Source organism: Lithobates pipiens, unplaced genomic scaffold (genome assembly GCF_037356315.1).
Source record: "Lithobates pipiens isolate NorthernLeopardFrog02 unplaced genomic scaffold, aLitPip1_a1.2 Scaffold_13, whole genome shotgun sequence".
In the NCBI taxonomy this organism is placed as follows: domain Eukaryota; kingdom Metazoa; phylum Chordata; class Amphibia; order Anura; family Ranidae; genus Lithobates; species Lithobates pipiens.
The window spans coordinates 463,863,783-463,877,114 of record NW_027507718.1 but is presented as its reverse complement, the minus strand read 5'-3'; the positions used below and the strand labels follow the sequence as shown (position 1 = coordinate 463,877,114).

Genomic DNA, 13,332 nt, shown 5'->3' with positions numbered 1-13,332 from the left:
CTTTCTTTTGCATGAAGATCAAATACTAAATCCTTTTAGTGACATTTCATGAATCCACATTACTGATTACCAAAATACAATGTGATATGCCTAAAAAATTATCATCACACTTTTTTTTTTTTTTTAAATGGTCTCGATGGCTGTATATATTTACCTATTATCATACATTTGTATGTATTCTGACAGCATAGTTCGGTTAGATATTATACACAATAAAGATAGGTAGAATGAGAGGTACAAAGAAAGATGATGAAATGAGAAAAAGAGAGAATGAAATCGTAGATCTAGATCTGAAGATGACAACTCTGTTGCTCTTGTACAGACTAGGCAGCTGCATAATGTTTTCGAATTGCGGGTCCACAATTATATTTATAATTTATCAGTGGCCTATTACATTATTTACTGAATTGTGATTACACTTCCTTGATGCCTTTATTTTATATACTTGGACAAAGATGTATAATTACATTCACCTGGGATATGAGTTAAAGCAGCTCTCTGACGTCTGAAGGTAAGTGTAAAGCCTCATACACACAATAGGACTTTGTACAAACTTTCCCTTGGATTTTTGTACAAAGGGCGTCGGCCCTGAACTTGTATTGCATACACACAGCAGGACTTTTTCAGCCAACTTTCACCAAATCACATGGTTTTTCTGCTCTTTACCGCCACCTTTGGTCAACTTCTGTATTGTTGTCTGATCGTTTGCATTGGTTCTGAGCATGCCTGTTTGTACTTTGTACAAAAGTCCTACAGTTTTCTGTACACACGATCAGACTTTGCTCCATCGGACTTTTGCTGCCAGAAAGTTTGTCCGTTCGCACAGCCAACAAAAGTCAGATGAAAACCAAAAAAGTTTGTCCGATGGAGCGTACACACGGTCAGATGTTGCTCCGAAACAGCTAATTTGCATGTTTGTTGTCAAAAAGTCTGATCGTGTGTATGGGCCTTCAGGAGGAATCAGCAGCAGAGGTGGCCAGGTCTGCGTAACTACACTTAGGAAAATGGAACCAGACTGTGCATGCTCCAACCAGACTGTGCATGCTCTAAGTAAGATTTATATACAGTGAAATCAAAATCCATCCAAACACCAGCAAACAGGAAACACAGCAAATGTGAAGTTACATGGGGACCATAACCATAGAAACAAAGTGCCTAACTCACAGCCTCTGTAAAAGGAAGCCTAAATAGCCAACTATATACAATATGTACTAAAATAGGGAACATGGATAAACAGGGAAATACAAGAAGCATGGGGATACCAGGATTGGGATCAGGAACAAGGGGAGCAGATATAAGGCAGCAGGGCAAGAGAAAGATCAGAAACCGGCTAAATGGCAAGCAGTATCTGTCTGGCAAAGGAAAACAATGAAGCAACATATAATAGTAGAGGAGGGGCTAAATACCCTCCCAGCAGCCAGCAGCAGGTGGAGACTGATTACTGAAATCTGCTGGCTTCTGGGAGACGCCCGCTGGTGGACACTGGAACTACAACCTCCCACTCTAGGAAGAGCAATGCTACAAGTAGATGATCCAGGTCCTGACAGTAATGCCGCGTGCACACGGTTGGATTTTCTGAAGGGAAATGTTCGATGTGAGCTTGTTGTCGGAAAGTCCGACCGTGTGTATGCTCCATCGAATATTTGCTGGCTGAATTTCTGCCAAAAAATGTTTGATAGCAGGTTCTCAAATTTTCCGCCAACAAAACTTACTGTTGGAAAGTCAGATCGTGTGTACACAAGTCCGTCGTACAAAAGTTAATGCATGCTCTGCATCAAGCAGAAGGAGCCACACTGGCTATTGAACTTCCTTTTTCTCGGCTCATCATATGTCTTGTACATCACCGTGTTCTAACGTTCTGAATTTTTGGCCAAGATTTGTGTGACCGTGTGTATGCAAGACAAGTTTGAGCCAACATCCTTCAAACAAAAATCCACTGTTTTGTTGTCGGGAAATCCGATCGTGTGTACGCAGCATAAGTCCATTTGAAAGTTTTTCAGCATTCAGCTATAATGTAGGAAACCCATTAGAAAAGGACCTAGGCTGAGTACTATGGGTTCATGTTGAACACTTGTTAGTCATATGCTTTAAAGTTGATAGTGTATTTGTTCCTTTGGGATGTGTTTACCATGGATACAAAAAAAAATTATGGTGCTTATTGACCAATTTGGAACAGAAACGAAGAATTGATCTTAGTCTTGCTCAAGAAAGCCCACCCCCTCAGCTCCCCTCTCTAGACCTCTTCATTTTATGAAGCTGAAATCCCCCTACCCAGATGCTTATTTACGTTCTCTAATGCAGACGGCCTCCTGTTCTTTAATTGAAACAAGTGCACTTTTAGTGAAAGAAACCTTGTCCACCCTTACCTGCCCTTCCAAAATAAACTACAAAAAAATGCCCCATGTAGCTACTTACTTTTTAGTTTTCTTCCTTGTTCAGGGCCAGCTGGGCTTGTATATTGATCTCACATAGACTTGATTGAGGCCTCCTAGTCTCAGAATACTGCTAAATACAAGTCAATGCAAGCTCATTGCACTGGCATGGCAGGTGATGAAGAGCTCCTCTAAGCCCTTGTATACACGGAATCGGAATCTCCGACGGAATGTTTCCTATCGGACCGTTTTGTCGGATATTCCGACTGTGTGTGGTCTGCATCGGACTGTTTCCGTCGGAATATCCGACGGACCAAGTTTTCCAACTTGCCGGTAAAATTTTCCGACACAATGCTCCGATCGGACATACTCCGATCATGTGTAGCCTACTCCGACTGACAAAGTGCCATGCATGCTCAGATCAAATTCCTAGACCAAAGCTATTGGCTACTAGCCTGAACGTAGTCCCGTCTAACGAAATAACGCCATCACGTTATGTACAATTGGATTTTCCGACAACTTAGTCCGACCGTGTGTATGCAACATCACTTCCGGACCTCTTCCGGAATTAATCCGACGGAATTACTCTGACGGATTTGGTAGTCGGAATCTGCGACCATGTGTACAAGGGCTAAGAGGTGACAAAAAACAGAAGAGGCGCCCCAACTGTAAGGGGGGATGAACCTGATTCCTATTTACTAAAGGCAAATCCACTTTGCACTACAAAGTGCAAAGTTCACTTGAAACTGCATTGAAAGTGCACTTGGAAGTGCAGTCGCTGTAGATCCGAGGGGAACGTGCAAGGAAAATAAAAAAACAGCATTTTAGTTTGCACATAATTGGATAATAAAATTAGCAGAGCTTCCCCTCATTTCAGATCTACCCCTCAGATTTACAGCGACTGCAATTCCAAGTGCAATTTCAGTGCAATTTCAAGTGCACTTTGCACTTGTAGTTTGCACTTGTAGTGCAAAGTGGATTTGCTTTTCATAAATAACCCCCAAAGTCTTTAACTGATCTCAAAAGCCCATGAACTCCAGACCTGTAATTGGCTGCCTGGCATGTTTTGTTCTTGTCCTGGAAACACAAGGAAGGCCCTGGGCTCCGTTGGCCCTCAAAATAGCCAGTCAGAGGTGGAGGTGTTGCTGCTTATTGGGTTAAAGGAAATTTTCACTTTAATGGCAATCTGTTAGGACATGAATGTGGGAGCTTTCATTGCTGACTTATATTTTGAAGGTGCAAGCTCCTGGCCTGTCATATTATCCTAACCTAACTACAAAGAAGTCTCTGACCCAAAACCAGCATTTGCATATTTCAGGCTAGTTGCTCAATATCAGGATGACACCCGTGGAGCTTACAACATCATCAGCAGATGACATATTTCTAACATGAGGTGCTGATTCCTTAAAACCCATTTTATTCTGAAAATGTACTGATTGGCCAGTATGCCAAGTATTAGTGATTAAATCCCCTTACATTAAGTCCTCATGCACATGAGTGCCATGTGTTCCAGGGCACTAGCTCACTGCTTTCAGGATGTGCACCCTGCCCCCATGGCACTGGTTCATCAAACTGAAAATCACTCAGCTTTTTATTCAATTTAATAGGAGACGGTATAAACTAAAAAGCCTAATGTGTGAAAACTGTCAACCCAACATTAAAAAAACAAGTGAGGTTGTGCATACCCACGCATCGAATAAGCCACAGGGTTAACCTAACTTTTATTAGAGTTAAAGGGCATTAGCCAAATAGAAACTGTGTCTATTTAATACTTATATGTGGAGGCTGGGGCTCTAACACACATTACATTAAGCCTTTCATAACTAACTGTGGCTCTTTATTCTGGTAAGTTTATTTATGTCTCTGCAAATTAACCCACAAAGCTGTACATCAGTGCTGCAAAATGGAAAAACACAAGGGGCTGGGGCTCTAACACACTCTTTATTAGATACAGCCTCTCACCACTGACAATGGTTCATATGTTAAAGTCAATTTATTTGCACTAAGGCTTACTTCCCTCAAGCACCAAATCAAAGCTCACATATAGAGGAGGCATAAAGAGTTACCAGTCCTCCACTCAAAAGAAACATGTATTCACCAAAACACAAATTATACCAGTTATAAATAAAAAAACGAAGCCCAAAGAACCCAACATTTTTCTCTCAAAAGGGAGAGCTTCGTCAGGGCTACAGCAAAGTGAAATAAAATATGTCAATGACCATAACCACATGGTTAAACAGCAGCATGGCCGCCAAGCCAACTTTTTTCTCCATTTGTAGCCAAAGATGGCTCCTATGCTCGTCCCTTCCTGCATAATAACTGCTGGGACTTCGCCATCTTGTGGACAAAAAGGAGAATGCTATTTTTTAAGCACTCTGAAATATCCTATATTTTCCACAATATCAGGAGAATACTGAGAAGCATCTAAACTTGTCAGATTTTTGCACTCAGATCCTCCATTTACTCAGTCAAAATTTTGCCTGTTCCACCCCAAAATAGACCACACAGTGTATTGGTTTCCATTATAGGATATAGATTCCCCAGTCCAGTGTTATGCCTTTGTAACACTGATGTACAGCTTTGTCAGTTAATTAGCTAAGACATGAATAAACATACCAGAATAATGAGCCACGGTTAGTGATGAGATGCTTTATATAAAGAGTGTGTTAGAGCCCCAGCCTCCACGTATAAGTGTTAATCACACACAGTTTATGTTATATAATCCCCTTTTTTCAAGTAACTCCACCTGAGTGTTTTGTAGCTCAAAGCTTGAAGCTCGAAGATGCTTAATAACAAGCAAAATCCCAGCCATTTCAATGGCCCCTTCTCACACCTGAGAGTGAACAGGGTCCAGTAAAATGAATGGGATTTTGCTTGTTGAGCATCTGCGAGCCTCAAGCTCGGAGCTACAAAACATTCCGGTGTGAATGCTGCCTAATAAAAGATCAATTTTAACCCTGTGGCTTAATGGTGCATGGGTATCCGCACCCTCGTTTGTTTTTTGAATGAACAGAGACTGAAGATATTATTTGTTGCTAATGCAACAGTGCTAGTTCAGTTCTGTTACTGGCCCGAGTCAGCCCTTTTTTTTTTTTTTTTTTTTACATTTCGGAAAACCATTAATATAAGTACATATATAAACATGCTTAACATACATATATATATAAAACAAAACACATAAAAAACACAATTAACATAACACAAGGATCAATCTCTTATTTTCTTCCAAGAATGTTAAAGATATTCCCCCATCACCTCTCTCCGGAAAAAAAAAAAGTTAGGGCTTCTTATCTAGAAAAACTTGACTCAGAATCTACTGGGCCTGATTTGCTAAAGAATACACACATTTGCAGTTTAACCACTTGACCTCCAGAAGGTTTATCCCCCCCTTCCTGACCAGCCCATTTTTTGCGATATGACACTGCTTTAATTTAACTGACAATTGCGTGGTCATGCAACGCTGTACCCCAAAAAAAGAATATCCATTTTTTTCCCCACAAATAGAGATTTCTTTTGGTGGTATTTGATCACCTCTGCGGTTTTTATTTTTTGAGCTATAAACTAAAAAAGGCTGACAATTTGGGTTAAAAAAACAATATTTTTTACTTTCTGCTATACAACACTTCCAATCGAAAAAATAAAAAAAATTGAATTTCTTCATCAATTTAGGCAAATACGGTATGTATTCTTCTACATATTTTTGGTAAGAAAAATCCCAATAAGCGTATATTGATTGGTTTGCGTAAAGGTTATAGCGTCTACAAACTATGGAATATTTTTATGGAATTTTTTTTTGTTTTTTTACTAGTAACGGCAGCAATCGGCGACGTATAGTGGGACTGTGACAAATCGGACACTAAGTGACACTTTTGGGGACCAGTGACACCAATACAGTGATCAGTACTAAAAAATATGCACGGTCACTGTACTAATGACACTGGCAGGGAAGGGGTTAACATCAGGGGAGAGCAAAGGGTTTAATGTGTTCCTAGGGAGTGTTTTCTAACTGTGTGGGGATGTGCTTAGTAGAAACACAGGATCTCTGTCTTCCCTGCTAACAGAACTGCAATCTGTCTTGTTTACAATCGATCGATCTGTGGGTCCCGGCAAACATCAGGTCCGCCGGACCCCGCTGTGTCCAATCACAGCAGGGGCGAGTCGCCAGACCAGGAAGTGCAGAATCACGTACCTTTCCACAGTGCAGCAAGAAACCCAGTTCTATACTTGCAGTGTTTACTATATGCATATAATGCTAATGAAGATGTGGAACCATGATAATGTACATATTGCTAATATATTCATAAATGTAGTTTGAGAAGCAGCACACTTCCAGCCTCTGAACATACAGCTTAGTGTAAAATATATAATAAAAATGAGATCTTTACTGTTTTTCAAGCTAACATACATCTGCCAGCTATTTTCCAGTTGCACTTCATGTAGGAACATTACAGCATGATAAGCTCACTGATGTCATTTAGGGCCCATTTATACTGTTGTATCTTTCTCACTTTTCTCTGTATTTCAGTAACTTGGGAGGCCCGTAGATGTCAGTGGCTTGTTAATACCTTTTGCCAGTGCATCAAAATGCCCATAACATACATTTTGATGTGTTTGCAACAGGCATTGACAAGCCTTGTTCAATGGATGTTAACTATGTTCATCCAGATTCTAAATGAAAACGCATTGTAAAATGCATGTCAAAGGAATCGCTAATTCACAGAGTGTAATGCAGCACACATGAAGAAGTGCAGGCTGCGGCAAGCATGCATAACTGATTTAATACAATTCCAAATGCTTGTTGTAATAATAAACATACGTTCTTACCCTAGACTGTACCATCAGTATGGCATATGAGTTTTTCAGAGCCACTGTTTTGTTTTGCACATACACTTTTTCATACTTTAGTGAGCAGTCGTGGAGCTATTCTGTTTTTTTTTTTTTTTTTTTTAGCCATTATCTTAAACGCATTCCATACTGCTCCATGTCTGCTTTAGAGGTGCAAAGTATTTTTCCTTACAGTGCATTCACATTCCCTCATTTTAGCGACACTTTAGCGCTGTTTAAGCGCCGCTTTTTGGCCACTAGCCGGGTGCTTTTAACCCCAAAAAGGTTAAAAACTCCCGTTTTGCGGTGCTTTCAAAGCTCTTTTCAGGTGCTTTGAATGCGCTGCCCATTCATTCCGATGGGCAGGGCATTTTGGGAGTGCTAAATACAGTGTTCCCAATCCGCCCCTTTTCGGGAACGTTCCACAAGCGCGCCGCCCAAGTGTGTAAAGTCACACTGTAATGAATGGGAGGCGATTTTCAGGCACTTAGCAGAGGCTATTTCCAGCGTTAATGCGCCTGAAACCCGCCCCAGTGTGAAAGGGGTCATAAAGTGATTCTAAATGCTTTTTTTTTTTAATGACTGAATTAATAACAAACATGTCATACTTACCTGTTCTGTGTAGTGGTTTTGCACAGTGCAGCCCCAATCCTCCTCTTCACGGGCCCCCGTGGTGCTCCTGGCCCCTCCTCCCTGCCAAGGACCCCCATAGCAAGCTGCTTGCTATAGGTGCACTCATGTATGCTCTCCCGAGCTGGCTTTGTGTTTTCATAAGACACACAGAGCATGGCGTGGCCCGTCCCTTGCTCCCTCCTCACTGATTGTGATTGACAGAAGCAGGAGCTAATGGCTTCCACTGCTGTTTCTGTGCCAATGAAGAGGGAGAGCCAAGAGAGCTTCTGCTTTCGTGCACATCGCTGGATTAAGATCGGGCTCAGGTAAGTATGTAGGGGGACTGGGGGGGCTGCTTGCAAAAGGTAATTTACCTTACTATGTAGAACCACTTTAATGCATTCCTTGCATTAAGGTAAAAATATTCCAATACCAGCCCCCCATCCCTAAACACTTACCTGAGTCCTCTCTCGATCCAGTGCTGTCCTGGCTGCAGCTCTTCTCCCTTTGCTTCCTGGTATCACAGGAGACACAGCGGCAGATCCATAGGCTGCTACTGCTGTCAGTGAAATCATGCGAGGGTGCGGGGGGCTGTGGCAGAGCCACGCTGTGTGTGTCAATGGATGCACACAGCCCAGCTTGGGAGCGCGCTCACACTGGTGCCTCCTCAGCTCCACTCTTGCTGAGTGGGCACTCGGAGAAGAGAAGGAGTGGACTGTGTTGACAGACTCCGGAAGACGAGGTAAGGGAACGCTCTGTAAAATACCATTGCACAGATCAGGTAAGTAAACATCTTTAACCACTTAAGCCCCGGACCAATTTGTAGCCAAAGGACCAGGCCCCTTTTTGTGATTTGGCACTGCGTTGCTTTAACTGACAATTGCGCGGCCGTGCGACGTGGCTCCCAAACAAAATTGGCGTCCTTTTTTTCCCACAAATAGAGCTTTCTTTTGGTGGTATTTGATCACCTCTGCGGTTTTTATTTTTTGCGCTATAAACAAAAATAGAGTGACAATTTTGAAAAAAATGCAATATTTTTTACTTTATGCTATAATAAATATCCCCAAAAATATATAAAAAAAAATGTTTTCCTCAGTTTAGGCCGATACGTATTCTTCTACATATTTTTGGTAAATAAAAAAAAATCGCAATTAGCGATTATTGATTGGTTTGTGCAAAAGTTATAGCGTTTACAAAATAGGGGATAGTTTTATAGCATTTTTATTAATATTTTATTTTTTTACTAGTAATGGCAGCAATCAGCGATTTTTATTGTGACTGCGACATTATGGTGGACACATCAGACATTTTTGACACATTTTTGGAACCATTGTCATTTATACAGCAATCAGTGCTATTTAAATGCACTGATTCCTGTGTAAATTACACTGACAGTGAAGGAGTTAACCACTAGGGGGCAGTGTAGGTGTTATGTATGACGTTATGTGTTTTTTTTATTGTAGCGGGGCGTGGCCTGGCATGTGACGTCACTGATCGTCCTTCCCTATAAAAGGGAAGAGATGATCGGTGACAGCCACACAGGGAAGCACGGAAGAGTTTTTTTTTACACAGACCTCTCCTCATTCTTCAGCTCTGTGACCCGATCACGGGACACCAGCGGCGATCGGGTCCGCTGCGGCCACGGTCACGGAGCACAGGACCGGGTCGGGAGTGCTCCCGACCCACGGCTGGGAACTTAAAAAGCAACGTACAGGTACGTGCTTGTGCCCAGCCATGCCATTCTGCCGACGTACATCGGCGTGAGGCGGTCCTTAAGTGGTTAAGAAAGAAAATGTCTTTCCAACCACTTTAAGCATCTTCACCTAGGTCTCGTGTACTCTGGTTTCTTTATGGAGATTATTAAAGCAGCAGTTTTTCAGAGGATAGAATTGCTGATGTTACGTGGGTGTTTGCCAGTAAAAGCTGTTTTTCGTTATCTTGTTAAGTGTAGAACAACATGATACTCATGAATCATCAGCCCACCTAATTGGGAACTATGTGAGAATCGCAGCCTGAGTCATTCCCTCGGCTCCAGATCCACCTATGTCATTTACAGCATCATCTTCCAGTGAATGATCCTACTTGACCTTGGCTGGTCCAAACTTAGGGGGAGGACAAGGCTAATTGGCAAGATCGCAACCAATCGGTTTTCAGTTTCCTGCAGTCAGACTAGTGAAGGATTGTTAAAAGTTATTGCACTTTACACAATGTCTTAGTAAGACAACTTTACTGACAAATGGAATGGAGCCGTATTGGGGGTTATTTACTAAAACTGGAGAGTGTAACATCTGGTGCAGCTTTGCATAGAAACCAATCAGCGTCCAGGTTTTTTTTTGCCAAAGCCTAATTGAGTAAGCTGAAGTTAGAAAATGATTGGCTACCATGCGTGGCTGTACCATATTCTGCGTGCTCCAGTGTTTCATGTACACCAAGGGTCCAAAATCTTTGCAGGCTTTCTTGACACATAATAATACAGCAGCTGACTTCCTGTACTGTAAATAGTAGTCACTGGAACAGGATATGAGATGAAACCAATCCAACCATGACATAAATTGCAATAATTACCCGTTTGTACGTGTAGTGGGAAAGGTTAGAGTCTCTAGTGCAGAATTGTCACTCAATACCGGCCTTGCTTACCATTGTGTCTTGGACAGAAGTCACTCCTCCTTTGACTGTCCAACTGCTGCACAGATATCATTAAACCTGTTTTGATCCACCATGTCTCCACCCAAAAAAAATTTTTTATGCTTCTATTGGGAAGGTTTATTCTCACTCCTGTCCCCTATAACCAGTATATCTGTGGAAATTACCCCAGCAGATGGAAACAACTCAACATAGCTTTTAATCCTTGTAAACAAACCACTATATCCAGGACATAAAATGTGTCATTACTTGCAATATATAAAACAAAGAGAGTATACAATCTGGCTAGGGTTCCACTTTAAACTTTTGCACTAAATGGCAGTCTACACTTAGCTACATTCTTTTTGGAAGTGCATAGTACAACAGATGTCCAGAGAGGCAGCAAATGAGCACAATGGTCATTGTTTGGCCTTATTGGACAAATAATTACCACACTGATATGAGTTTGTTGGGCATACCATTCCAAAAACATGGGCATTATTGTGGAGTTGTGGTTACATCAGCGTCTACTCTTTTGGGACGGCTTTCCACAAGATTTTCTAGTGTGTCTGTGGACATTTGTGACCATTCAGTCAAAAGTGTATTTGAGAGGTCAGGTACTGTTGGTGAACAAGAAGATCTAGCTTGCAATTGGTGTTCCAATTCATCTCAAAGGTGTTTAGTAGGGTTGAGGTGAGGGCTTTACGCAGGACACTCAAATTCCTCTACATCAAACTTGACAAACCTTGTCTTAATAGCCCTGGCTTTGCGGACACGAATATAGTCATACTGCAACAGAAAAGGGCCTCCCCTAAACAGTTGTCTCAAGATCGGAAGCACACATTTGTCTAAAATGTCTTTTTTATTTTAGTATTTATAGTAACCTCTGGAAATACCTGAGTTCAGTAATTTGGAGAGCTGCCCACATACACTTGCCATTTAGGTAGTTATGCTGGTCAAGTGTCCACAAACTGTTGGGCATATAGTGTTTGGGGCTACTAGGGCACCCACCAGGCTTGGAAGCTACTGGCTGTATCAAATCTTCCAGACTTAAAACAGTGGCAGCTACAAGTACTAGCTGAAGACTACATTAAGCCCCCGTTCACACCAGTGAGACTTGTCATGCGATTTGCAAGTCCTAAATTGACAAAGCGTAGCCTATTGTCAGCAATGGAACCGTTCAAATCGGTGCAAGTCCAACTTTGCGGTTCCTTAGTGGTTCCTGCACTAAAGATGTCAGGGAAGTCGCACCTGAAATCGCACTGACCTGTGGCTTTAAAATCGTGCCACTTCACTTGTAGCACGATTTCAAAGTTGTTCAGTGTAAACACCACTAAAGAATAAGTTCACCTTTTGAACATGTTACATCCATATATAGGGTGTAACATGTTCAAGCATACCCCCCTTACCCACTGAGCCCAACCTTGCCTGTATCCGCGGGTAGGGGTTCCTCTCCCCATAGACATTTATTACATTTAAATTCAGCACGGCTGTGTGGGGCTCCGCCCGCGAATGGTCATTCATTCACAGAGATGTGTGCATGAATAGACTACAAGTCCGGTTGTCCACTGCAGAAGTCAGCTTGTTGTTCTCAATGGGCTAAGAGTATGCAGATCAACGCACTCTTAAGGCCCATACACACGATCTGACTTTTTGACAACAAACATGCAAATTAGCTGTTTTAAAGGCAACATCTGAACCGTGTGTACGCTCCATCGGACAAACTTTTTCGGTTTTCATCGGACAAAAGTTTGCTCTGCAAACAAACTTTTCGGCAACAAAAGTCAGATGGAGCAAAGTCTGATCATGTGTACAGAAAACCATAGGACTTTAGTCCAAAGTACAAACACGCATGCTCAGAGATCAGACAACAATACAGAAGTTGACCAAAGGATGGCGGTAAAGAGCAGAAAAACCACGTGATTTGGTGAAAGTTGGCTGAAAAAGTCCTGCCGTGTGTATGCTTAACAAGTTCACAGCCAACGTCCTTTGTACAGAAATCCACAGGAAAGTTTGTTTAAAGTCTGATCGTGTGTATGAGGCTTTAGTCTATTGAATCTTCCTCCAGCTTTCTAAAGCCTCATACACACGATCGGACTTTGTACAAACTTTCCCGTGGATTTTTGTACAAAGAGCATCAGCCTTAAACTTGTATTGCATACACACAGCAGGACTTTTTCAGCCAACTTTCACCAAATCACGTGGTTTTTCTGCTATTTACCGCCACCTTTGGTCAACTTCTGTATTGTTGTCTGATCATGCGTGTTTGTACTTTGTACAAAATTCCGATGGTTTTCTGTACACACGATCAGACTTTGCTCCGTCGGACTTTTGTTGCCAGAAAGTTTGTCCGTTCGCACAGCCAAAAAAAGTCAGATGAAAACCGAAAAAGTTTGTCCGATGGAGCGTACACACGGTCGGATGTTGCCTTAAAACAGCTAATTTGCATGTTTGTTGTCAAAAAGTCTGATCATGTGTATGGACCTTAACTGAAAGCCTGTACAGGGGTATGCACAGAAAGCTGGTGTGCAGGAGCCTGACGTTGCACACGCGATCCACTAATAACGTGTGCAATACTTTGCTGGCTCCTGTGTAAAAAAATTATAAATGCACATTTTATTATATGCAAAAATATAATATGTGCATTTATAATTTAGTTAAAGGTAAACATTTTTATAAAGAGTTCTTTTTATTTTTCCCTGTTTCTGGTAAAGACCTATTCCGCCCAAAACTAATATTTTTCTTCTGGGAAGTCTTTGGTATGTTGAATCATCTATTGGCTTCATATCTCTCTCTAAAGTGATTAGGTTTCCTTGCAAAAATTTGCATTGCTTCTCCGCCTACAATGTTGTAATAAAGGTGTTTCTTTTTTGAAGTGGGGCCCTTTGTATTAGTTCCACAT

The 13,332-nt window shown here is 41.6% G+C and overlaps 1 protein-coding gene across 1 annotated transcript in view; it reads left to right on the top strand.

The window, feature by feature from the left end:
• Window positions 1-13,332, top strand: part of ABLIM2 (actin binding LIM protein family member 2) — a 234,885-nt gene that overhangs the window by 140,883 nt on the left and 80,670 nt on the right. The window lies entirely within an intron of this gene.